The 25,940-nt window shown below is 41.8% G+C and overlaps 1 protein-coding gene across 2 annotated transcripts in view; it reads left to right on the top strand.

Moving 5' to 3' along the window:
• The window catches only part of FAM135B (family with sequence similarity 135 member B), a 250,483-nt gene that overhangs the window by 36,925 nt on the left and 187,618 nt on the right, over nt 1-25,940 (top strand). The window contains exon 1 of one of the 2 annotated variants that reach the window (XM_051778448.1): nt 3,737-3,933. The exons of the other annotated variant lie outside the window; for it this stretch is intronic. The gene's annotated coding sequence lies outside the window, so the exon portion shown is untranslated. Of the gene's footprint in view, nt 1-3,736; nt 3,934-25,940 lie in introns of those variants that run through there. 2 annotated transcript variants of the gene reach the window in all.

Raw genomic sequence — 25,940 nt, 5'->3', positions numbered from 1 at the left:
ACATCATGTGGGACAGTGTCAAGAGCTTTGCATAAGTCCAGGTAGCAGATGGCATTTACTTTGCCCCCATCCACCAGTGCTGTAGCCCCATCCTAGAAGGTCACCAAAATTTGTCAGGCATGAACAGGCAGTCAGAATTTTGTAATTCTGAGCTTATTTCAATTATTTTAAGGCTTTTTTTACTTAACCTAGCTCTTAACAGAATTTGAAGAATTATTATTACAGTGCACCCTGAGTAGTGTTGAGACTGAAGAAGAGTCTGCAACCTGTATAAATGTTTACCAGCCCAATGTGGTTCCTGCAGCATGGACTGCTCCACTGAACATCTATTAGGTATCCTGATACCTAATGGGAATATCTGCTTCGGATTATTATTAAATAACCCAAAACCTCTACACAAAGAATCTAGAATATGCATTTTTCTGCCTATGCTGGGCTATGGGACACCAATTTGTCCAAGGATGTCTGTGCTGTTGAGATTGTAGCCGGTCTGGGAATGTTCAGCAGCTAAACAGGCACTCAGGTAGCCTCATGGCTGAAACCTCAGGTTGCTGTGGGACTAAGATGGCAGTTAAGAGGTATTTCCAGAATGTACATTTTGGTACATTTTAATCTTTGTTAGCAGACATCAGAGCTCAAATGGCTGATTTGGTGGGATAGCTCTTCCAAACAAGTCTTAGGGGTAGGATTTGCCTTTACCTCAGGATGCTGTAGATAAATACAGCTAAGTTAGTCAGTCCTGGTGTTTTACTAACAACAGGGTAGAGAAAAATGGGTACAAGGGAGAATTTAACTGACTTGTTTTAGAAATCTGTGTTAAGCTAAGTTGATTTGCCTGTCTTTAGTATTTAAAGCAAGAAAATAATCTAGATATGCCTGAGACGCATAAACACAGGTACCTAGTACCATCTGGTCTGTAATTCCTAAACAGGGCTGCAAGATGTGACATAGGTTCTTTCCTTAAAAACTAATGCTGTGGTTGAAAATGCAACCTCTCCTCCAGGCTCTGTCAAATATGTCTGTGATGTGTCCTTTCTTTATCGAGTCATATCTCCTTATGAAATCAGCACGCTCTATACACTGTAACATCACTTATCTCCACAGTGAACTGATGCAAGTCATCAATCCCACCGTGTAGGACCTCCTTGCATGACTGAGGGCAGATAAAACCATTTCATCTTTTATTTTGTTTAGTTGTTTTGTTTTGGGTTTTTTTGTGCTTTGTTGGAGCTTTATATCCGCTTTGTACTCACTTGGCACAGTTGAGATGAATGCTCTGCAGGGTGCAGACAGGGAGGTACTAGAGCCATTGGTTTTAGTGGGCTCTGCATGTCCTTAGGGGGGGACTTTTCTTCAGTGTTCCAGATTAGCACCAACAGGAGAATTAGGGTGGGCAGTTCCGAGTGGTAAAACACAACCACGCTGAGCCAAAGTACTTGAAGCCAGAGCCAGCTCTCTTCTGCTATTCTTATGTGTGTTCTTGAAAATAGAGATGCACCTTTCAAAAAACAGCCCAAATAAGCAAAGTTGGAAAATATAACCTTGCAAGCTGATTACATGTACCTCAGCAGTTACATTTTGCAGTACACATCCTGATTGCGCAGAAATAAGATCTGTCTGTGGTGTCAGTGATCTATTCATAATAACCATGAGTTTTGCTGTCAGCTGGTTAGTTATCGAGCGGGTGATTTAGATGTGCTCACAGTCATTACTGCAATGAGATCTTCTCACCCTGCATTCAAAATTAAAGCAGAGGATCCCCATGGCCACACAAGCACCACATACTTTTTAGCTCTCAGAAGGGGTTTCAGAGTACAATCAAATTTTATATGCATGACATTTTAAAAGATTAAAATAGATATTTCTTATTTCTTTTTAGAGGGCTAGAAAGTCCCATTGAGTCACCTATTCTACATAATCTCTGAGTGGACATCAAAATTATTGTCTGAAAGGAGAATAATTAAAAAGTCTATGGGGAGAATGGTGACCAGTTTTATAAGACACATGGAGGCTGTGAAATGGGAAGCTACTCCATGGAGGTCTGACAATGTGTGTTGGCTGGCACATTTTTCCTCCTCAGTTCGGTAGTTCCAGGTTCTCTCATAGTAATGAGATATATAGAAAATGCTTTTATATGAATCGCATTATGACTGCAAATGAACATGGTGTTCTTCTAGAATATCTTGAGAGATGGTGCCACCAGCACATCCCAGAATCGTAGAATTGCCTATTTTAAAGAACACCTTGTTCCAAACTCCTTGCCATGGACAGGGACACCTTACACTAGACCAGGTTGCTCCAAGCTCCATCCAACCTGGCCTTAAACACTTCCAGGGACAGGGCATACATAGCTTCTCTGGGCAACCTGTTCCAGTGCCTCACAACCCTCACAGTAAGAATTTCTTCCTAATATCAAATCCAAACCTACTCTCAGTTTGAAACCATTCACCCTTGCCCTGTCATAACATGTTCTTCTAAAAAGTCCCTCTCCATCTTTCTTGTAGTCCCTCATTTCCTGTAACCATTTCTCCAGGTCTAATACTTAAATAGGTAAAGTAGGAAAAAGAGGAAAAATCAGGAAGATGCACTCAGTGCATTTTCTTGGTGTCTCAAGCTCAGATTCCTATTGTCTGCAGCATCCAGGTTTCAAGCAGAGATCTGGCAGTAGGAAGCAAATCCCTTTAGAAAGTTTCCACCAGTGATTTTTCTTTTTTTCAGTAGGTTTGAGCCAGGGTTTCACAATGTCCTGCAAAGAGTACCAGCTCCTGAAAGAACTGTCATGGCTTATGAGCGTTACGCAGTTTTGTACTAACGTTTTTGGATGGAAGTGACATTTGATTGTTGTGACCTTACTGTGTCTTGTGATGTTCCTGTGCAAAATGAGAGCCTCATGACATGCATATTTGATACATAAATGGCAACTGAATGCCTTGATTTCACATGTCTCTCTCAGTTAATACTCCATGTTTTGATCCTGTGGCAGTCCATTCACCTGAGGTCTTTTTCCTTTCTTATTTTCAGATCAGTAGGCAAAGGCAAAGTTCAGCTTGTTTGCTTCATGCATGAAAGATTAGTGTCCTGTGCTGTGTAAGAGTGTTCCTTTCTGAAAGGTGTTTTTCTCACTGTTTGGTGGTAAGAGGCAGTTCTCTCTCACACAAGGAACTCACTTTTAAGGGGATTTGTCTATGCAAAAAACCCTTTACACAAGAAGACAGTAAACTTCCACTTTTAAGTCCCATTTTAAAGACAGAAGGTTGTCCTTTAGCTAAAAAGAGAAAAAAGTTTAACATTGCATCACAACACGAACTTTGAAAATTATTCCCCTCCTCAGCTTTGCTGTTTTGTTCAGTCTCTTATAAAAATTCAAGAACACCCTGTAAAAGGAAACTTTTCCCTCCTGGAAGCTGGTGTTTGACCTTTGCAGGGCAGCGAGCTCTTGACCGACAAGTGCAGAATGCAAACATTTTGGATGCATCGCTCCATCTGTTTTCCCGGAGCTCCAAAAGCATGCCAAGGAGTGACCTCTATCCTCCCGGCTGTCACTGTTCCCGTGGAGGGGGGCTTTGGGGTGGTACCCCCGTGCCTGTACATCGAGGGCTGCTTGGCAGCGATGGGTTCGAGCAGATCTGGGTGCTGGGGCAGCTGTTGCTCTGAGCGGTGCCGCCGCCGAGTTGGGTAACCATAGCAACAGCATCACCGCCAGCATCCTCCTCCTCCTCACTCGGCTCTCCTCCTCCTCGGCATCATCAGGAGCAGCAGCAGCAGCAGCAGCCCTGGCAGGAGCCAGAGCCCGGCAGCCGAGGCTGCAGCCAGCTGCTGCCATCCCCTACCCGCACCGGCACCCGGTCACAGCCCCGGCCCCACTGCTCCCGGGGGGAATAGGGCAGAGGGAGCTGAGGGAGCTGCACTGCAGAGGGATCCCAGATAACCCAGGTAAGAGCTGTGGGGCTGCTCACAAACTCCCCGAGATCGATGTGCTGTGTGCCTGGCGTGTGTTTGCGTGCGAGTGTTGGCTGCGAGTTTTCCGGCTCACTCCTTCCAACAGCAGTGTGATGACAATTCCAGGCAAGCATGTTTTCTGGCTCATCTTTCCCATCTCTGCCATACTGTCCGTCTCCCTCTCCTCCACCCAGATACATAAGGAATAATAAATAATATTCTTAAAGGTTGGTAGAAAATGGGATGATGGGGGAGCCCAATGTGATCAGAGTGGGGAACGGCTGCGCTTCCAAAATAAAAGTGGGCAGCAGCAGTAGAGCAAAGGTTGACATGATAATTAATAACCCCTAAAGGAAAAAAAAATATGCGACAATGCACTTCTGCCTCTGCCCACTCTACAAATAAATCTCATTCAGCAGAGAACTGTAAAGAGGAGAGGTGTGTGAATAGTCAAGACTAGAAACCTCACTGTAGTCCACAACTGTCAGATTTACCTTAAGTGTTTTAAAATCAGAAAAAAAAATTGCAGTAACAATGCAATCATACCTGAGAATGTGTGTATATATATAATTGTAAAAATATTGCTCTTAAACCTTTACAACTTCTAAGAAGTCAAGAAAAAAAAATTGTCTTAGAGATGTGGGTCTGATGGCCAGACAGTCAAAGATGCTGACTTTGTTGTGAGAAAGCATGTACTGGGTACATTTTCTACCGGAAGAATAGTTCTAACTCAACGGCACATGAGGACAGTCCTTGTAATTTCATAAACAGGAGAGATACAAATCCGTGGAGTGTCCTTGTGCAGGCAAATAGATGTGGATGAGTGCGTTTGTCTGAGGATCATGAAGGGGGAGAGGATAAGAAGTAAGTTTCAGCCAAGCGGTAAGTGTTTGCTGTGTAATGACTGCAGAGAGCTCTTTCCACTTCCACGGAACTATTTTTTATTTGTTTATTTGTTTGTTTTTGTCAGCAGTAAGGAGAAAGAGATCTGCTGCTGCTGCTGTCTATCTCCTTCTCTAAACCCCCCTGTTCTACCTTCTGGTGTTCCTTGTCCTCCTCAAATCATCCTTGTCTGTGTGGCTGGAAATGCTGCTGGCTTTACTGATAATAAGTATTTTAATAAAAGACTTTGGAGCCCATCCCAGGATATGATACAGTTTTAATTCTTCTTCCTAATTATAATGTGGGGACAGTCTACGTATGACCCAGTACAAGTACTGGTATACTTGTGTGTATATATATATATATAATATATATATACACACACATATATACTTGTACATACATTGAAGGCTAAGAGGCACCTGTCATTCATTGAAGGCTAAGAGGTACCTGTCGTTCATGTTCAACCTGATTTGAGAATCAGAGTGTTTTTTGGTCCCAGTCCTCTGTTTTGCTACATCTGCAGATCCTCCTAAAATCAGCAGGAGACAGAATATAATTTAAGTTTATAGGTATAGAACAGAAGGCAGAATTGGGCCCACCTTTTCTCTATGTTTATAAAAACCCTCCTCCTGCAAGGTACAGAACAAGGAATTTGGGTAGTCAGGACCTCATACCTAGTTCTTATGCAGAAATGTTGTAAAAATTACCTGGTAACTATGTTCCATCCCAAAGGAAATTGATAGGATGAGGGATAGAAAAAAGAAAATATAAGCAAGTATTTGGAATCAGTGCTTTGATTTGCAAAATAATTTCCTTAGGAACTTGACCTTCTCATCACAACAGGTCTTCTCTATAAGGGGCTCTTTGATCCATGTTAATAACAGTGCTCACAGACATCAAGTTTAACTGAAGAGGATGATTTTGGATACTTATATTAATTAAACTAAGGCTCTGTAGGGCTACAGTCCTTAAGGACAAGTCTGGGCACATTAGATCATGTATTTCTGTATAAGATTTGGTTTTTGCTTCAAATCTGGAGACTATTTAAATCTTGAAACTTCTTTGTAGTGACAGAAAGGGAATAAAAGTGCTGTAAAAATGTCTGTAAAAAGAGCATAAACCTGATCATGCTGCTGACACTGGGAGACCAGTTACAGAGCCAAACCCCTGTTTGTACGTGTTGCAGAGATGTAAAGTGCATAATCCAGGGGCAGTTCAGCGAGGCGCAGAGTACAAGCAGATGATTGAAGGTCAAAGGGCTTTGGGTATCACACATTAACACCCTGCAAGTATTCCTGCACAGTCCTGCTTTGCTCCTAGATGTGGGCAGGTGATTATGGAGAAGCCAGAACTCATACATGGACTTTCGATTACTATGGGGCTGCCAAACTACTGTTAGAAATGACTCTGGGAAAGGTAGGGAAGGTTGAGGTTTTCATGAGCACTGCTTGGCCATAAAAACCCTCTGTGGAGGACTGTTCATGGAAATTCGGAGGCTGATATCAGTGGAAACAGCAAGGAACCCCCTCAGATAACCAGTTCTTAATGCTCAGTGTCCCCCACCCCTGCAACCCTTTCCCTTGTTTAAACTGGAAAGCTTAGGAGTGATTTTTTCACTTTGCCTTATGGCTTTTTCTATTATATTATATTAGTTTAGTAATGGAAGGGAACATGGTCTTTCTTTTGCTTTGGGCACGGCTGTTAAGAGCTGCTCTCTCGATGCCCACTTATTGTTCACTAGCACTCTTCTAAGGAAAAAAATATTCCATCTCATGATATAACTGAGCATCTTTTAAAATCTCTCTTCTTATTTTCATTAGTCACCCACTGTGGCTCTTGGAACTCAGAACAAATGAAGACTTATACCATAGTTGCTGTTCTAAAGTCAGCATTTGCCAACAGGTTGAGGCTGAGGCAGGAATTTGGGAAATGCTGCAGACAAGGGGGTTTTTTTTTGTTTGTTTGTTTGGGGTTTTTTGGTTTTTTTGGTGTTTGTTTGGGTTTTTTTGTTTATTTGGATTTTTGTGTGCGTGTGTTTTTTTTTTTCTTTTTTTTAAATAAGGAAACTACTATTTTCCAGATCCTGCTCTGTAGTAACCTGAGGCAAAAGATGATTTGAAGATGAATGTTGTACCTTGCCTTTCGTTTAACAATGCTATTCATTTTATTTTGAGCCTGTGTGTAAACTGCTGTTTATTACTCTATCCAGTAATCACCCTCTTGCAATATTATACTTTTTCCTTTTATACTGTATGGTGATTGACTAGATTCACTGCTTAATGAGACAGACAGTTAACCACGGAAAAGAAAAGTTTTTCCACCACCCAGGGGAAGGGTGAAATCTTTATATTAAAGAGTGGACACTCTCTGTCTGTTTGGTTCCCTTAAAAATATGTAGCAAGTCCACAGACTTTTTGCCAATTTTCATCTTCTTAAGGAATCAGACTGGTCTTGGCAGGTTCTCCTAAAGTCTAAATCATACCCAGGATCATGCAATGTGAACCTTTCTGTGCACTGAGCAGTTACCCTCATGAGAATTTGGAAAGGTTATAATTCCTCCCTAGACTATTGGCTCAGGGTAGTGCAAGCTTTTGGTCTCTTCGTTCTGCAATCCCTGGGGTCCATCAGCTTCCTTACTCTTGGACTGAAACCTTCTCCCGCGGTTGGTGAGTCAGATTCTGTCTGTGCTTCCCACAGCAGAGCACTGCGCCAAGTGTGTCCACAAGCACGAGTAGTGCAAGTGTCTCACATTGTGGGCATTTCTTCTGCTCTCCCCTATACCCAGTTTCCTTCCTTGCACACTGGCAGTGCCTGACAGGCTGCAAGAAACTCCGGGCCTGTGATGTAGCATGACCTCTGCAAGCACTGCTCTGGGAGATAAGGGACTGAAATTACCCAAACCGATGTGGCTGCTGGGCTGATCCCAGTCCTTCTTCAGAAGGTCAGCACAGTGACATGCCTGATCTCAACTTGTTGGGAGAGTCAGTGAGAGGCTGGCTTCTTCCAGATCTTCCAAATCCAAGAAGATATGATTTTATTCTCTCCCTAATCTCATTATTAGTGCCTGCAATACTAAGGACTCTGTTATTCAGCAGCTTTATTTCTTCCCTGTTTCACTGCAGCAGGCAGAGCATCCAAACAAAGTCTAAAAGGGAGAATGATTTTCTTTTCTACACTTAGATGCTACTGACACCCATGTGCAGTCCCAAGTCAAAAGAGAATACCTTGGAGGGGGGTGGGTACTTTCTCTGGTGCTGCTACAAATTTACCAGAAATTTCATTGCATTTTTACCTTTCTCTCGGGTTCAGATGTGCCTTGGTATGTTTGCTGTGTGTCTGGAGCCCTCACACCTCAGCCTTGGGTATGTTTCAGTACCAAGATTATCTTGAGTGGACACAGAAAGACCCACAAAGTTTACTTCCCTTACTGCACATGAGGCACTGTAGTTAGATGCAATATCTTCACATGCTCTTCATGCCTGTTGTGTTTTCTCTTGTTTAGGATCATGGAAGTAAGACAAATTAAGTAGTAGTTTGAACTTTTCCTGGTCTATATACTTACAAATTCTTGCTTTTGTAGTAGTGTATCGGCATATATATTTTGTACAGGTATATCTAGAAGTTATATTTATCATAATTTCTTTTTTTTGTTCTTAACTATGTAGTGTTGCCATGGATAGGTAAGACCTTATACATACCATTGGAATTTAGAGGTGAAATTGCAAATAGGAAGTAACAGTCTTGTACTGATAATGCATGGCAGTGGTGTGACAATAAATGAGTTTGTCTTATTTGCATGGAAATTTCAACCTCTGACCTCTGATCACAGTGTAGCTTTTAAGGATTCACAAAATGCAGCACAATGATGAATGGGATTTTCGTAATGTAACTTGGCTTGGTAGGGACTACCTGTGATTTTAAGACACTGATGCCACCATTTAGCAACCTGGGGAGCACCAGGCTTTTTCTTGGTCCAGCTAGCTGGGAAAAAAAATCTCTCCTGTTGTATTACAGGATCTGGGTGACTGGAAAGGAATCTGGATCTGCCAACATCTTCTAATGTAATTTTGGTTTCTCTCAAGTTGCTAACATTGCATTTATTTCTGAAGCTGGCAAGCACTGTCCCATTACTTTTTTACGGCCCAAAAGAACATGAGTATTACTTGGAGGATGCAGCTTGAATGAAATGTTGCTTATATCTCTATCAATTTGTCAACCCATACTGTGAAAACCACTGTGGCAGCAGGAAAAGCAATCCTGTTTTCTGAGAATGATTTCTTAAAGGACAAAGCAAAAGGACTAGCATTTCCATCCACTGAGTCCCAGACAAGTGGAGCGTTTCAGTATGAAAATTTCCATCTCTATTAAATTATCTTGTTCTTCCCACTCATAGCCTCTTATTCTTCTCAGTGGCTTTGACTTGACCTAACTGTGAGCAGATGATGCCTGTAGATGGTGTAACCTCATGTTCTAGCTAAATAGGGCCCTGGCTTGTGAGTGTCCATTTTGAGATATCTACATGAAACAACTGATTTTATTTTTTTTCATAAAAAGTCTTCCATTTGTTTTAGAGGTGGTGGAGAAGCATGGGGCAACACACACTTGTGGAAGATCATGTCCCTTTGTACGCTGCTTTTCTGGATTTTTGTGAGCTATTCTGGATTTGTATGGTTTCTGCAGAGAACTGAGACTCAGCTACAGGTTCTGAGCACATGATGCAGGCTTGCAAGCTGCCAATACCTGTAGCAGCTGCTCACCCTCTGTGTGATTGAGTACCTGAGTTCAGCAGGTACTGCCTTACATCTGCACAGCTCTTCTGCTCTATTAGGACCCAACTATCCCACGTCATAAAACGCCAGGATCTTTGTGGGGCAAGGTAGATGGATTTCATTAGAGCTGAGCAGCATCTGCTGCTGCAAGTGACTCCTCTTACAGGCATTTACAGAGTTGACTGCACTGCATAAACCTATTCTACACCACGCAGCAGCACAGCCCTATTTATTTTCTTTTACTGCCTGTCTTGACTTAAAATCCCAGCTGAAAACTTCTATTTTCTGTCCTTGCCTCATTGTTTTCCCTCTGTTTCTCCCCGTCTTTGCAGCTGTGTTTAGGCTGAGCAGTGTGAGGGTGCATTTTGCCAGGGTAGATATTAGAGAAAATAAAGTGGCATTGTGTGATGTTCTAGAGTGCTTTGCTCTGCAGCCACCCAGCCCTTTCACCACTGATGGCTATGGGATGCTTACCACTGACCTCAGGATCAGTAGGAGTCATCCCCGTGCACAAAAGTCTTTTCAGAAGGAAAGATAATGCACAAGGCTGAAAAGAGACTGTTGTTTGAGGAAGGTGTGGAAGCCTGAACCACATCGGTCGAAAAGCTTTTGTTGGCTGCCATGGATGGATCAAAGTCATGCTACTGTTTTACCCTGGGATGCCATGGCCACCTGAACATTCCTTTTCTTTGCTTGGGGAACCAAGCAGCAAATTCAGGGGCATCGAGAGACAGAAGAGTGACAAGTCAGAGAGATATTATTTCAGCAAGGCTACTCTTTTTGGAGAGAAGTCCATATCTGAAGGTTGGCCCTAAATGGAAATGAATAATAATTCTAGAAGGTTATATGAAAAGCCCTTAGATATGTTCTTTCTTTTATGGTGGGGAAGGAAGGAATAGATTTTGGATTGCATAAATTCTTTTGGATTGCATCAATTCATTTGTCTGAAGAAGGAAGAAAGATTGCTGGGGGAAAAAAAATACAATAAAAAACTAGTAAGGAATGATCAGCCGGCTCTTACTAATTTTTAGTTGCACTGAAAATTAGACCTTGTTTTCTTTAGGTGACTTGCGTTGGTTGTGGGTGACATTAGTGCTTTATTAAACTTGCCATGCTGAGAAGCTCATGGTTATAGTGTAGCTAATAATAATACCCTAATCGAGAAACTGAAGGTGGGATAAGTCGGCACCAGAAATTGGAATGCGGAAATAGTCGCTGCGAGTTGAACTAAAAATACACAACAGCATAACCCTCTTGTCTAGAGCAGCACATGCTGAACACACGTTGGGCACTGGCAGTGAGGGGAATGGCTTTCCTTTGTTTTTGGCAGCTGCTGGATCAGCAGTGCTCTGTGATGATCTGCGTATGTGACGGCCTAACACCACCTGAGATGTGCGAGGCCCCTCATAGCAAGTTAATGAGTATCCTTGGCAAGTTAATCATTATCCAGAATCATAAACAGACTATATAGGGTGAAACAGACCATGTCAGATGACTTGGGAAGCCAGTCGGTCCCAGGGTGGGACTTTGTGATCTTGGAATCACCCGACGACATGGAAGTGACCTGCAGCAGGGACTGAGATGTAACCATGGCTACTCTGTTCCTCTGCTCCCTGCTCCTGCTTGGGGATAAACAGCAGATGTCAAGATTGCTGCTGAATTATGAGCCTTGGAGTTATCTCGGCACAAGGGTTGTTTGTGCTCAGAAAGATTTATCTAATTTTTTTCTGCAGCCTCCCAGGGTTTACCTAGTCTCTCAACTTGGGTTTTACAAGGGTGATATTTGGTTCAGTGTGTGCATGTTTTTCTGCTAAGAGCTTTGTAGTCTCCATGACAATAAGATAAGAGTGGCCCAGATGTAGTGGTGATAGGGGATCCTGAAATAGGTTAGTTAGAGGACACAAATAATACCAGAATCAGCAGTGCAACATGGGTATCTGCTGCACTGTCAGATGGTAGATCAAGGGTGAGGAACGCCTTGTAGATGAATCACAGAATCATAAAATCATTTAGGTTGGAAAAGACCTTCAAGATCATCAAGTCCAAAAACTAACCCAGCACTGCCAAGATGAAGAAAAGTGCTCAGTGAAAAGAGGGAGTTAATTGATGGTGTTGGGCACAAGTGATGAGATATTGTCTCCAGATAAAGGACACAAACACAACATAGTGCTGAAAGAGTGAAGACAAGAAGCAAGGCCTGAATGCTCTAATTCAAAATTCCTGCATGGTGTGTAATGAAACCGAGCTGTTGTGGGACTCCTTTCTGTGTCTGAATACAGAGAGACCTGTGGCTGGGATAGGAATGGGCAAGGATATGGCTGTAGCTACTTTGGTCACCACATCTGCAGACAGGAGGAATACAAGTGATTGCTTCAGTGCTCCTGCCTTGCTTCCCTTCCCAAAGTCAGGTGCCTGCTAACTGTACAAGCACAAGTGCTTCCCTCAAAGCAGAAAGTGTCAGTATATTGTATGAAGAAATGTCAGCTAACAGAACTGGTTTTATAAGATTCAGTCTAGAGGTAAGTCCTTTCTTCAATGTGCCTGAGCTTTTGTTGTGACTGTTTTCCTTTTTTTGCTGTATTACAGCCAGGAGATCCAAGGACATCGATCTCCCTTGTGTGTCTCGTCTGAGACTCTTCAGGGTTGTGGGGATCAGCTGGAGACAGACCAGGCGAAGCACAGAGGTTATTTCTCTTGGGATAGGTGCTTCTTGTGTGGGCTTCTCTGGGCTGAGGTTACTCTGACTAAAGGGACCACCAGGAATGACAAGTTTGCTTGCCTGTTCCTCTTAGCCAGTCAGATTCTTTCTGAGACTGCTATTGTTCTTACTCTTTGATGAAGTGAACAGTAAAAAAACATTTTTGTTTATAAGATAGTTTCATAGGATAATTCCCATTGGTAGGAACGTCTATTCCAATTACCTGCTGAAATTAGGGGCACCTGTGGAGTCAGACCAACTTTCTTAAGGTTATATGTAGTCCAGTTTTTTACCCATCTATAACAAAAAGTTAGTGGCCTCTGAGATCTTCTGAATTGTCAGGACTAGGATCAGCAGGGGCTTTAGGGGAAATTGTTTTGAGAGAGAGAGGAGAGATCTGACAGCATGTGCAAAGACCACATGTCTATAAGGACCTTTGACCATGGAGACATCCAGAGGAAATTGGCAGAGAAGAGGATGGTGTACAGAGCATGACAGAGGTGAAAATGAACTTATCAAAAGCCTTCTTGGGCTGTCAAGGACAGGTTTATTCCTCGGCATAAATGGCTTCCTCTGGGGACTTGTGGAATATGCGTTGCCAGGGGGAAAGTGCTGACATTTATAGTGAAATGGGTCTGGCTTGCCCTGTGTCTGTACATGGTAGATGACTGTTCTGGGAGATAATGCCTCAGGTCAGTGACTTAATTATATCTGGTTTGGAGACCTTTCACCATACCTGAGATAACTCAAGGCTTACAGGATGGTGTTTGGAAGAATCATCTGTTCAGCAGCAATAATCACCAATTACTAAGAAAAGATCACCTTACTTAGTCATTTCCTGCTGCTCCCATCTTCCCACCAAAAGCTCTGTTTATAAAAGCTTTGCTTTCAGGACCAGTGCCACTGATAATCAGAAACCTCACATCATAAGAACATTTAAAAAAAGCGTTTGAGGACCAATTATATAAATGTTTCCTCTTTTGTAAAACAGCTTGGGACTTGTAAACATACTGAGTCCACATCTCTCTAAATAATTCATCATGATGAATTATTTAGTTGTGTAAGTTGTGTTTTAAGTAAGGAAATATTTTTCCTAATATGACGGAAATTAAAGTATTTCAGATAATTTTGAAAAAATTAGCTGCTGTTTCACTCTTTTGCTTCTGTTTGTGTTGCAATTGATTTTTGTCATGAGTGTGTTCTTCAGGAGTGGCTGATACTGGGTTTGTAGTGAAGGTGACTTCCTCAGCACCAAAAATCACAAAACCTTTCAGCAGAATAAGGCTTATCAGAAGTCAAGGAGTCCACTTCCTGCTGTAGATGTGCAAAGGGCACATTTTAGAATTTAGACTTTGTGGTGGTTTGGGCTAGGCCTTCCTTGGTGACAAGTTTGTAACCAAGGAAGGGCCCAGATTTACCCAGTATTCCCTACGATTTTTACGTAAACCAGACTATAAGAAGAAAGGAGGAGAGGCCTTTGCTCTCTTTCCTTCCGGCGGCTTGGAGGTGCAGGTTCCCTGCTGTTGAGTCTGTCGTTGTTGGGGAGCGAGGCCTGGTTAGACCTTGCCAACCTTGGGAGACGGAGGTTGCCGGCGATCGTTCCAGAGCGACTCTCGGTTGTCCCAAGGAGAGTAGTGAGCTATTTCTTTGCTAACTCTTTTAGTGGATAGATATTGGGCTGCTAATTGGGAGATATATATATATATATTATTTTGGTTTTGTTCTTTTTCCCTTCCCCCTTCCCATTCCCTTGTGAAATTGTATATATATTTCAATTGTATATACCTGTAACATAAGTGTAAATATATTTATATATATTTATATATATCACTTTAGCTGTCTCTCTCTCATTTCAGGTTTTCTTGGTTGTTTTTCTCCCTCTTCTCTCTGAGGTTTGGGGGGGGGAGACTTCTTGTGGTAAGGTTTGGAGATTTGGCAGGGAGCCAGCTTCAAACCATATCAGAATTTTAAAATATTTTTTTATTTTCCAGATGAAGTTGTAGATGGCAACTTCAATCTAATAAATAAAGGTGAATGCTGTTACTGATGGAGTCTTTTGTATAGTGCTTTTGAATCTTATTTGTGAGGTTAACTTGAATTTTGTTCCCTTTATATATATATATATTTGAAACATTCTGTTGCATTTTCTTTTCTCTCTCCTTTCTTCTTCTCCCTCAACAACAGATGATTTTGAAGACAGCATGAATGAAACAAAATGTTGGCATGGTCTAGCTGAATTTTCTGACAAGATAAACATTAAGTTAAATGTGAGACATATGCCTTAGTGTGTGACTGTAATTTTATAGGTTCTTTTATATGTTATGGTTGGCAATAGAATTCCTGTAGCCTATTCTTGCTAGAAAGAACAGTATTTCTTAGTTTTAAGACAGAAATTATCCAAAATTGTTATATACCACTGGCTCTACAGTGTGAGTGATGAAGTGAGTCTTGGTTCTAAGTAGTTTCCATTCCAAAATATTTTATAAAAGAAGATGATTATTCAGCCACAGTGCATTTTGGTATGGGTATGATGGTGTCATCAGAAGTCCTCTTTTCTTCCTTTATCCTACCTTTGGTGTAACACTGTCTGGAGGTGATGCAGCTCCGTTTGCTCCCAGTGTGGAGTACAGACTTGTATTGGGTGAGTTTCTTCTGATGGTTGCACAGGTACAAAACTGGAAGGATATTGGCTCCAGCTCATCCTATGAGACATTAGTTTGTGCAGCCAGACCATCAGAGGATGAATGCCATGCCCCCTCCAGGCTGCCTCAACTTTGAGGACCACTCACACCATCTGGGAGTCCTTTGAACTGCAGTGAAATCTGCTCATCCCACCACACTTTTTTACACAAGGATCTCCATGCAGAAATTCCATTGATAATTCATCTATGGGAGTGTGCAGGCCCACGAGTGTTTGCATTTTATCTGAGATTCTGGTCAGGAGAAGAACTTATTTTTCTTTATTTTAGTGAGAGGGGAGTCAGCTTCATCCAAAGTAGCTGCCAGCTTTCTTTTTGTGGATAGGGCAGAGAAATAGCTATTTCTAAAGCGCTACACAGATAACTTTTTTAAAATGCCTGCTTTAGGACAGAAGGGTCATGCTCAGACTTTGTCTTCACTGTCTAAACCCTGGACAAATAGTTGAGGAACAGTCATTTACACTGTAGATGTCTGTCATTTTATCAAGTGTATCCAAACTTGTTTACTGTCAAAATATGAAACAGAAGATACATGTCCTGAGCTTTATCCCTCTTCTCCAGAAATTCTTGCTACTTGTCTTTAGGATTCCTAAGATGTGTGGCATAGTGGTGTTTTTTGCAGGAGGGATCATACACAGGCCTCCTGCCTTTGCTAGTTATGTTTCCACACTGTTCTGGCAAGATCACCTTTCACATTCCTCTGTGTGATGCCCCACTTTGGACCCTTGACTGGTTGCTGGACTAGCACAGGGAAAGAACAGTGAAGAGACCCTAGCATTTGGTTCACATTATGCATACTAAATGATTTTGGCTCTAAGGTATAGTCAGGGGATAAAATGGCATATTTGGCAAAAATGTAACCTGTTTGGAAAGGGCATTTGAGCTTCGAAGATGCAAAACCCGTGAGCCAGTTTGGATAACAGAAGCACTATAACTTCCTTAGCTTGGTGCTCAGCTGCAGCAGGGCATCACTGGGATCCACAGCTTTTGGGTGCTTTAGCCCAAGCAGAGCAGCATCCTTTCCTTGCCCCTGAGATTGCTGGTTCAGAGAAAGCACACACACACCTCTGCAGTGGTTCAGAGATGCAGTACCCTTTGTTTGGAAGGAGTAATTCAGTGCTTTGTGTGGGTGCATTTATGGAACATACAGCTTCTCTTAAAGAAGTAGACATGTTTCTGGTATTTACAAATGTTATGGCTGCACATTAAGAGAAAATAAAAAGACATTTTGGTGGAGGAAATTCCATTATTCACCAGCAGTTCCTTGCAGACAACCAGTTTTTAGTTGTGAATATCTTATTTGTACCTTAATAGCTTATTCTCTGTGGGGAAAGTAGAGGAGTTGGAAGCTGATTTCCAGAAGGATGAAGTATGTCTTGTACATAGCAAATCAACAACCTTATGAAAAGAATTATACTTTAAGGCCTAGTTCCTACAACTGCTATTAAAGTGACAATAAGCCATGCTGAGGATGCAAGGATATAAAGTTCTTGGAAAGTGTCTAAAGGAGGACCACAAAGATGGTGAAGGGTCTAGAGAGGAAGTCATAGGAGGAGTGGCTGAGGGCACTTGGCTTGTTCAGCCTGGAGAAGAGGAGACTGAGGGCAGACGTCACTGCAGTTACAACTTCCTCGAGAGGGGATGAGGAGGGGCAGGCACTGATCTCTGCTCTATGGTGACCAGTGACAGGACCAGAGGGAATGGCCTGAAGTTGTGTCAGGGGAGGTTTAGGTTGGATATTATGTGTGTTTCACCCAGAGGGTGTTTGGGCACTGAACAGGCTTCCCAGGGGAGTGGTCACAGCACCAAGCCTGACAGAGTTCGAGAAGTGCTTGGCTAATTCTCTGTACTGGTTTTGGTTGGGGCAGAGTTAACTGTGTTTTGGATTTGTGCTGAACACAGGGTTTATAATATAGAGACTTTTTTTGTTATTGCTAAGCAGGGCTAATACTGAGCCAAGGCCTTTTCTGCTTTTTGTACTGCCACGCTGGCAAGGAAGTTAGGGGTGCATGGGAGGCTGGGGGGAAACAGCCAGCACAGATGACCCAAATTGACCAAAGGCATATTCCAGACTATATGACAGTATGACAATTGACATGTGCTCCATATATAAAGATGGGAGGAAGAAGGAGAAAGGTGAAGACATTTGATGTCCCACATTGCCAGCGATGGCATTTGTCTGCCCAAGTCACCATTATGTGTGATGGAGCCCCGCTCTCCTAGACATGGCTTAAGACCTACCTGCGCGTGGGGAGCGGTGAATTAATTCCTTGTTTTTGCTTTGCTTGTGTGCTTTGCTTTTGCTTTCCCTAATAAACTGTCTTTACCTCAACCCATGAGTTTTCTACCTTTGCCTCTAATTCTCCTGCTGATCCCACTGGTGGGGGAGTGAGTGAGCAGCTATGTGGGGGCTTGGCTGCTGGTTGGGGTTAAACCATGACACATTCTCAGACACAAGGTGTGTGATTCTTAGGGGTGTCCTGTGCAGGACAATTGGACTGGATAATCCTTGTGGGTCTCTTTCAACTCAGGATATTCTACGATTCTATGGTTCTATGAGGCTTAAACATCATTGTGTCCATCAGGACTCTCCTGGACTTTGCCTTTTGTTACTTTAGAGACTAAACTTCCAATGTGGTTGCAGATTTATCCTGGCTCATGCACTGTAAGTCTTTCTGAGTCTGGTTGAAGTCAAGGAGAGTAGCAGTATGATGCCATAAAAATACCTAAAACCTGAGGTGTTTAGAATTAAGAATTAAATTGAAAAATCCAGGCAGTAGACTAAACTTCTGACCCACGGCTCTTGTCACCCATCCCACACACAAACCTGTCACCCTGGATGATGTGTGTAAAATACAGTCAATGTGTTCTCTCCACCACTGCACAATGTAGTACCTGGTCTTGCACAGCTGCTGTTCACTTGATTTCTGTGGTGCTCTGGTGGGATCCGTTATAGAATCCTAGAACTGTTTCAGTGGGAATGGACCTTAAAGCTCATGTTGTTCCAACCCCTCTGACATGGGAAGGGACACTTTCCACTAGACCAGGTTTCTCAGGATCTGCAGGTCAAGAGAGTGGGTTATCACCAGGATCCTAAAAATCCTTTAAGCATTTTTTTCTCTCCAGTCTGTAGCACTGGAACTGTTGAGACTGAATACAAATTCCTCGCTTTTAATTTTAAGAGGAATATTTGTCCTGTTTTGTTTATGAATCTTTGTCAAGTCTCAGTAAATCTACTGTAAGCCCCAAATCAGTGTTGAATAAATCCTTCTTTTTTCAGATCATTGATTTAATGATCAAAAAAGTAGTAAAGATGGTAGAAAATGCAGAATTATTATGCTTAGGCGAGACTTGTGGCAACTTGATAAAGCTGCATGAAAGAAGATGAAATTCTCTGTTGATGAATACAGGGTAATCTACAATGGAAAGAATTAACTTAAATGATTCATAACCCTTGCTAGCTTAAAAATAAATTCTCACCATCTGAGAGAAGATTCTATGTGTATGGTTACCTCAGGAAATAAATTTCTCTGTGAGTAAATAGAAGATTTGGTGCATAAGAACTGTGAAAAAGATTATTTATTAATAGAAGAATTAATCGTGCTTTCTTATTTTTCCAACTGTGAAATATTTGGGAATTAAAATATGTTTTCACTTAAAATAACATCAACCTGTGGGAAGTATTGATCTAGATTTTTTTTTAGGGAAAAATCTGAAAATTAGGGGATCCTATTGGAAAGTTCATTTTCTTTAGTTTTGAAATGCCTTTTTTAATGCTGAATTGCAATTGTTTTAGAGAAAGAAGCTATTTAAACTGAAAAAAAAAATCTTAAATGAAAAGTGTTGATTCAGTGAGACACAGTGTTTCTGATCCATCAAAATATTTTTATTTCTGTCAAAAAATTTTGTGGGAAATATAGGGATTTCATTTTGAGTCTGAACACAAACACCCACCCACTCACAGTCAGAAAATTTCTTGCTATAGGTCCCATGGATGTGTTCTCCAAAACATTGCAATGTCTTACCAGCAGCGTGGCATCTCCTAAACTGGTGCATTTTAATATGGTCATTGTCTCCTACGGGTCCATTTCACATGTAGGAGGCTTCCAAAGCAGGTGACCAGAATTCATACTGATATATGTGCTCTGCATTTGAGTAAAATGGATATTTTATTTCAACTGAGAATCAAGGAAATCTCTTAGCTGAAAGGTGAGGTACTTATGTTCTCGACTCCTATGAAGTTAATGGAAAAAGTTCCCATTGGATGGGAAAGGTTTTCACTCCTGGTTTTGATATCAACAAGGTGGTCCATATGCCAAACTCTGTACAGTAGTGCCCTGCAGAACTAACTGCTGAGTACTAGAATAATAGAAGGTGAAATAATTTACAATAGTCTCTATTACTTTCCAAAATATAGGAGATGGTATTCTGTGAAAGTCAAAGGCATTACATTATATGTAAATTAAAAAAAAACACTTTAAAGCCATGAAGCTTGCAAAAAATAAATCAAAGTGAACTAAACCAAAACAACCCCCCCAAAAAAACACAAATTACCAAGAAAGAAAAAGATGCAAATTGAAAGAAAGAAAATGGGAAAGGGGAGAAAAGTACTACTAATTTTTATAACCAATGAAAAAATTTCCTGTTACAGGATGAGGATGACTTAAAATCTCCTAGGTGCTGACACAGAGGCTGAGAAAATAGAAAGATTCCCATCAGGTTCATTTTTGCATCAAGCAATATCTGAGGGAAATTATGACCAAACATACTCACTGGGAAATACATTTTTTAACTTTTTGTTATCACAGAATGGCCTAGATTGGAAGCGACATCAAAAGTTCATTCAGCCCAACATTTTGTGGGAAAGGGAGCCAAGATGAGATCATCTAGCAGCCTGTCCAGTCACATCTAGAAAACCTCCAGAGATGGGGACGCTACCATGACCCTGAGGGGATTGTTCCAGTGAATGATTGTTCTAACTGTGAAAACTGTTTTTCTTACACAGACATGAAACCTCTTCTGTGGTAAATTGAACCCATTGCCCTTTGCCTTCTCCATGTGGCTCCTTGTGAAGAGACAGTCTGAGTCTGTCCTCTTTGTAGTCCCCCTTTAATACAGTGATGAGATACCCCCCCTGAGCCTTCTCCCTTCCAGGGAGAGGAGACCTTCAGTCAGAAGAGATGTCCTTCCATCATTCCTCAGAGGTCAGGTCATGACACTCCTTTGGACCTTCTCCAGACTGTGTCTTTCTTGAACTGTGGGGACCAGAACTGGACACAACACTCCTGCTGTGCCTGACAAGCACTGAGTAGAGAAGAAGATCACATCTCTGTCTCTGATGGTCAAGTCCCTGCAGATGCAGCCCAGGATCCAATTTACCTTTGTTGCTGCAGGAGGGCACTACTGACTCCTGTGTAGCTGGTTGTCCACCAGGATCCCCAGGTCCTTTTAAGCAAGGCTGTCCCCAGACATACAGGCCTGTACTGGGCTCTTTGGTTATGTCATCCCAGGGGCAGGATCCTGCACTTGCCTTTGTTAAACTTCATACAGCTGCTGTTGCCCACAGTTCCCCAGAGTTCCAACCTGTCCAGGTCTCTCTGTAAGATGTGTCTCCTATCTGATGTGTTCACCTCAACACCATCTTGGAGTCATCCAGGTCATTTATGAAGGTGATGAACTGTGTGAGGCCCAGTATCAATCCCTGGGGGACCTCACTTGTCACAAGCTGCCAGCCTCGATAGAAACCATTGATCACCACCTTCTGAGTGCAGCCTTTTAGCCCATTTGCTACCCATCTTGCAGCCTTCCCATCCAGTCAAAACTTACCAGCTTGTTTCATAGATGCAGTTTGTCTAATTTTTCATTTCAGGATATTTTTACTTTTCATTGAAACCTCTGTCATTGGTATTGGTATTGCATATCTGTATGCTGTATTTGTCTCCAGTATTCTGAAGTGAAAAGCATCTCCAGCATCTGTTTCTTGGGTCATAAACCCTTATCCATATGTAGAGTTCTTTCTAGTTTGTGGGTTTTTTTTTCCTTTCCATACTGAAATTGTTAGGTCATAGTGCACATAACATTATGCTTTAGTATATAGAACGCTATCTGTATTCTGCTTTGCTTTTTAAATGTCACAGTGCCTTCCTCGCTAAAAGCATTCAGAAAGCCTGGGTTTGATGCTGCATACTGTGTTATGCAAGATTAAAAAAAAAAAAGAAAGAAAGAAAACCCAACCTGTTAATTAACTTTCTCAGGAATTTTTTTTTTTTTTTTTGTAAAAATGAAAGTTCCATTTGTTCAATGTGTAGAAAATTAGAATGTTGAACTCTATACCGAAAATGGAGAGGAGGAAATGCAAAGACACTACAGAATGCTGGGGCACAGTATATACAGAGAAAAATAAGATGCTTTTGACAACACTGCAAACATTTTTTCTCTTCCATGTGCATGGTAAAATTGTCCTATAATAAATCGATTATTTGGAAATCTCTTTTTCAGGGCTCAAAGGAGACCCATCTGTTTTACCACAGTAAATTAAAACATTCAGTGTCTCTCTCAAGAAAATAGCCCATTGTGCCGTAGTAGAATTTAATATTTTCCATCATTGTGTAGCTGTGATTGTAAAGGGAGTTGTTAAAAACCACAGTGTTCATTATGGCATGTTTAGAGCAGGAAGGATAGAGGTAGCAAAGCTCCAAAAGGCATTTTTCTTTCTTTTTATCTTTTACCTTAGAAACTGCTTCACATCTTGTCCTCTCTCTTTTCCCTCTTTGCCAGTATATTCCATGGCCTCCTGTAGGTCACATGTAAAATGGATCCAGAGTTATGTAAAATATCTCTCATTAAAATGGACTTCTCTTACTGCTCGGGCCAGTTCTTATTCCCACATTGCTATGAACAGATTGCTGCAGAAACAAGGGAAATCCTCTCCTAGCCACTTTCCTGCAACTGTGTTTGTCATTACTGCTTCGTGCTAATCTGCTCAGGCATAATTCCTGAGAAGAACAAGTCCTCATTTCAGAGGTGTTTCAGCAGATTTGTCCTACCCGTCTCCAATTTCCTGGACATGTGCTGACCATTGCCTCCAGCTGACTTCCACTCATTTTCTCTATCCTTACTTCTGCTATCCCTGCACGAGAACCTGACACATTTCTGTTTCAACTCATTGCCAAGCCCAGCAAACCACCATACTGACTGCCAGGTCATGACCACCAGGTGTTTGCTTTTCCTTTTGTCCTTCTCCCCATTACCCAAGACACAAAGCTGTGATAACCCGTGTCTGGTTTTGGCACCTCTCATTCCTTCAAAATTATATGTCCTTCTCCCCTTTTTTCCAGTTGGGGAAGGGTGATCTTGAGATGGGTCTATTCCTGTTCTTCGTTGTCTCACAGGAGATGCTCAATTCCTTCCCTCTGTTGGTTGATGTCTCTGTAATCTTGTTCAGCTCTGAATGTGATGGTCTGAAGTGATGAAGAAACAAATATCATACCTTTACTGAAATCTGTACCCCATACACCTTAGGTGTGCTTGAGATTGCTGTATTTTTTGGTAAAAGAAGCTGGATTATCCGTGTTCTTCCTTTCATTTACTGGCTTCCCTCTCCATACCTTTATTACCTTTCCTTCCAACCTATAACCAATCTGTGTTTCTCCCACTGTGGTCCCTTCCAACCCTACCCATCCTGTGATTCTTTAGTTCTGTACTGGGGAGGGGGCCAGTTTTGCCAGGCAGGATCATGTTCTTGTCTCTGCTGCCAGCTATCTTCTGAAAAGACCCCATTCTCTTCTAACCCAGAGAAAGATGTGAGAGAAAATGGCAACATTTAAAATTGTTCCTCTCTAAATGGTCACAACTAATTATGAAGGCTACAGCTACTGTGAGATGAGCTAATAAATGCCTTGAACAGGTCTCTGAAGTCTGTACTGGAAGAGGATGAGTCATAGATGCACCAGCTGACTGCAAATGAGTGGGTGGGAGGGGAAGGGGCCTTGTGCTTTGTACTGGCAAGGTAGGAACAAAGAGCTATCCACAGGTCTGGGAAATGATCAGCGGTGAGTTTGGACTGACAGCTCTGCAGCAGTAAGATAGAGGCAACAGAGTGTTTGCCAAAGTAGAGCCTGGGCTTTTAAGTTAATCACACATTTAAAGCATTCCGTCTGAATGAAGGAAGTCGGAGATCAGCAGAGGATTGGTCAGGCTGTGAGATGCCATGTAGGATTTAGTCTCTGCTCCTTGGTCTGACTGCTGTTATGTAACTCCTTAACACCAGCATTAGGAATAGGAATGCACTGTGATTTGAGTCAAATCAGAAAAGAAATTCAAGTTTCAGTGTTTAAGATCAATGTCGTGGGACACAGGTAGGTAGTGATAGGCCAAGAGAGAACAGTTTGAAACTAAAAGAAGAGATATTAGATGTTAGGAAAAAATTCTTTCCCAAACTGAGCACTCCTGGCTGCCTCAGCTGCTCCTCATCAGACTTGTGCTCCAGACCCTTCCCCAGCTCTGCTACCCTTCTCTGGACACAATCCAGCACCTTGACATCCTTCTTGTCATGAAGGGACCAAAACTGAACACAGGATTTGAGGTGTGGCCTCACCAGTGCTGAGTACAGGGGGACAATCCCTGCCCTGGTCTTGCTGGCCACACTATTGCTGATACAAGCAAGTCATTTCTGCTTATTTTGGAAAACTCATCCAACCTAGGCCAGCTATGGCGTTTTCTGCTCTCTCTGAGGAGTAAATGCAGGAGATAACTAGTCTGGGCCCATCTTGTTTGGGTTTTTGAAATGTCCTCTGACCTTTTGAGGTGTGCATATCAGCTTGCTGCTTTGAGCATGTCATAGGATAGACAAAGAGGGATACAGTTTTGCAGGTGGATAGACAGGAGTGGATAGAGTGCCATGAGTAAGATTTAGCATGGGACCAAGGATGAATTTGGTGTTAGGAAAACATGAAACCATGGACAACTCATGTCAGAAGGATTAAAACAGTATGAGAATGGGGTCTCCTTGTAGTATGAAAAAACAATCCACACTGGCTGATCGAGTTAAAACCCCAACCTTCTAGAGAGGTTAAGACAATTCAACCAGACACATCATCAATAACTGATTATTTGCAGCTAAAATTAGACCTGGAATTGGCATTTCGTATCTTAATTAAAACAAAACTATCTTTATCAATGAACTATGACAACTTTGAGCAGACATTTCCTCGTGAATGTTAATCCCTCAGTCTCTTTTGATTAGCAGATGGGATTACATTAAAATTGATCCTCCTTCCGAGGTCCATTTGTGAGCTCTGTCTCAGTATTGAATTACATGGCTGGCCCTGTGCCAGGCACAGGTCTCCATTGGGACAATGAAATCACAGCCACAGTGATACTCATTTGTGTTTTACAGTATGCCATTTATTTATCACAAAAGGCTCAGGAGACTTTATGCCTTGGTGAGATATTATTTAGGCTTCAGATCTCTGTCAAACCTTATTGTTCTCTTCAGTTCGCTTTGCACAGAAACTGGCTTTTGAAGATAGGAGGGGAAAGGGTAAGGAAGAAAAACAATGTCATATTTAAAATCTAGTTCTAGTGAGATTTTCCCAGTTGTACAGGCTACTCTGAGGGAATTGTTGAGTTTCAAGCTGGGACAAAGTGTCATCAGAGGAACTCAGAGAAACAGGCATCAATTTGGAAACGTGTGGATCTCGTTAAAAGATGGGTCCCTCTGGCTCATAATTGAGCTTCCAACAACCAAACCCTGAAAATCTGTTCCTAAACTGTGTTGACCTGTTGCAATTGTTCTCTGAGGGCCCCTGTGAAGCTGGTGGGAGTCAATGACATGATCCTTACTGAATTCAAGAGCAGGGAAGAACTCTAGTGTCTTTGTTTTCTGTTTCAATGTTCTTTCTTAGTAATTGAGAGTAATTAAAGCTATGAACAATTCTCCCCAGGGAAACTGAAAAAAAAAAAACTTCACAAAAAACAACAGAGAAGAGCTGTTGACAGTCTGAAAAGTGTAAGAGCTGGACAGCTTTCCGTTTAACTCCCTCCCACCTTTTCCATCTGCAGCTCCTGTCATCAGTCAGCAAACCAGCCAGGAGACAGCAATAACTAAATGGTGTGTGTTCCCCTAAGGTTCCAGATTACATCTTCCCTTTCCTTCCCTTCCCTTTCCTCTCTGATATCTTTTAATAGCCAGCTTTTATGAAGGGTACTGTGTTCCTTGACTTGTACTATTGTGATCTGAAAGCTATCTTCCAACATCTGACTGGTTCACTTGGGAGTTACATGAGCATCTTGTGAGAGTGTGAACCGATGCCTTAACTGAGCTGCTAAGCGTCATTCTGAGCCTGCCAAGGCTCAAATGTGAAGTGGAAACATATATATATATATATAATTTAGGCAGAAAATATAAAACATTATGGGATTCCATACACTGTTGTAAACAATATTCTGTTTCACTTTGCTTATGTGATTTGGCATTTCTCACAGAACTACTACTCTGTAATAACATGGAGAAGGATGCTGTGCTTGAGTGGAAGTAATGTGGGATGCGAGTGATTGATGTTGCTTGAAATGAGGAATATAAGAGACTCCACATAGCAGACCAATTATGTAGCTCGTTTATTTTCCAAGGAAAGTCTCATTACTACGATTGGTGTCGAACGGAGAAGAGGAATCAGTTACTCACTGTCTTGGATCTGCTTATTTTTAGATCTGCAGGTTTGTCTTCAAATGCCTTGAGATGTGGTGGTAAGAGTTTCAGAGGAAGAGAGATGGACCCAGAACGTGCTTATATTTTGTAAAAGTGAATCTATGGGAAGAGTCACCTTGAATTCAGTTTCATTTACTTTTTTTTTTTTTAATTGTGATAGTCATATCCAGGGGTTAGGTTAGATAGTTTATCATCTTTTATTGTACTTAAGCCAATATTTCACCGGTAACCTCTCCAAGTTT

Source organism: Manacus candei, unplaced genomic scaffold (genome assembly GCF_025592945.1).
Source record: "Manacus candei isolate 608988 ecotype Guabito, Panama unplaced genomic scaffold, ASM2559294v1 h1tg000013l, whole genome shotgun sequence".
Lineage (NCBI taxonomy): Eukaryota > Metazoa > Chordata > Aves > Passeriformes > Pipridae > Manacus > Manacus candei.
Note: the sequence above shows the minus strand (reverse complement) of the source record. Positions and strands in the feature narration are given on the sequence as shown.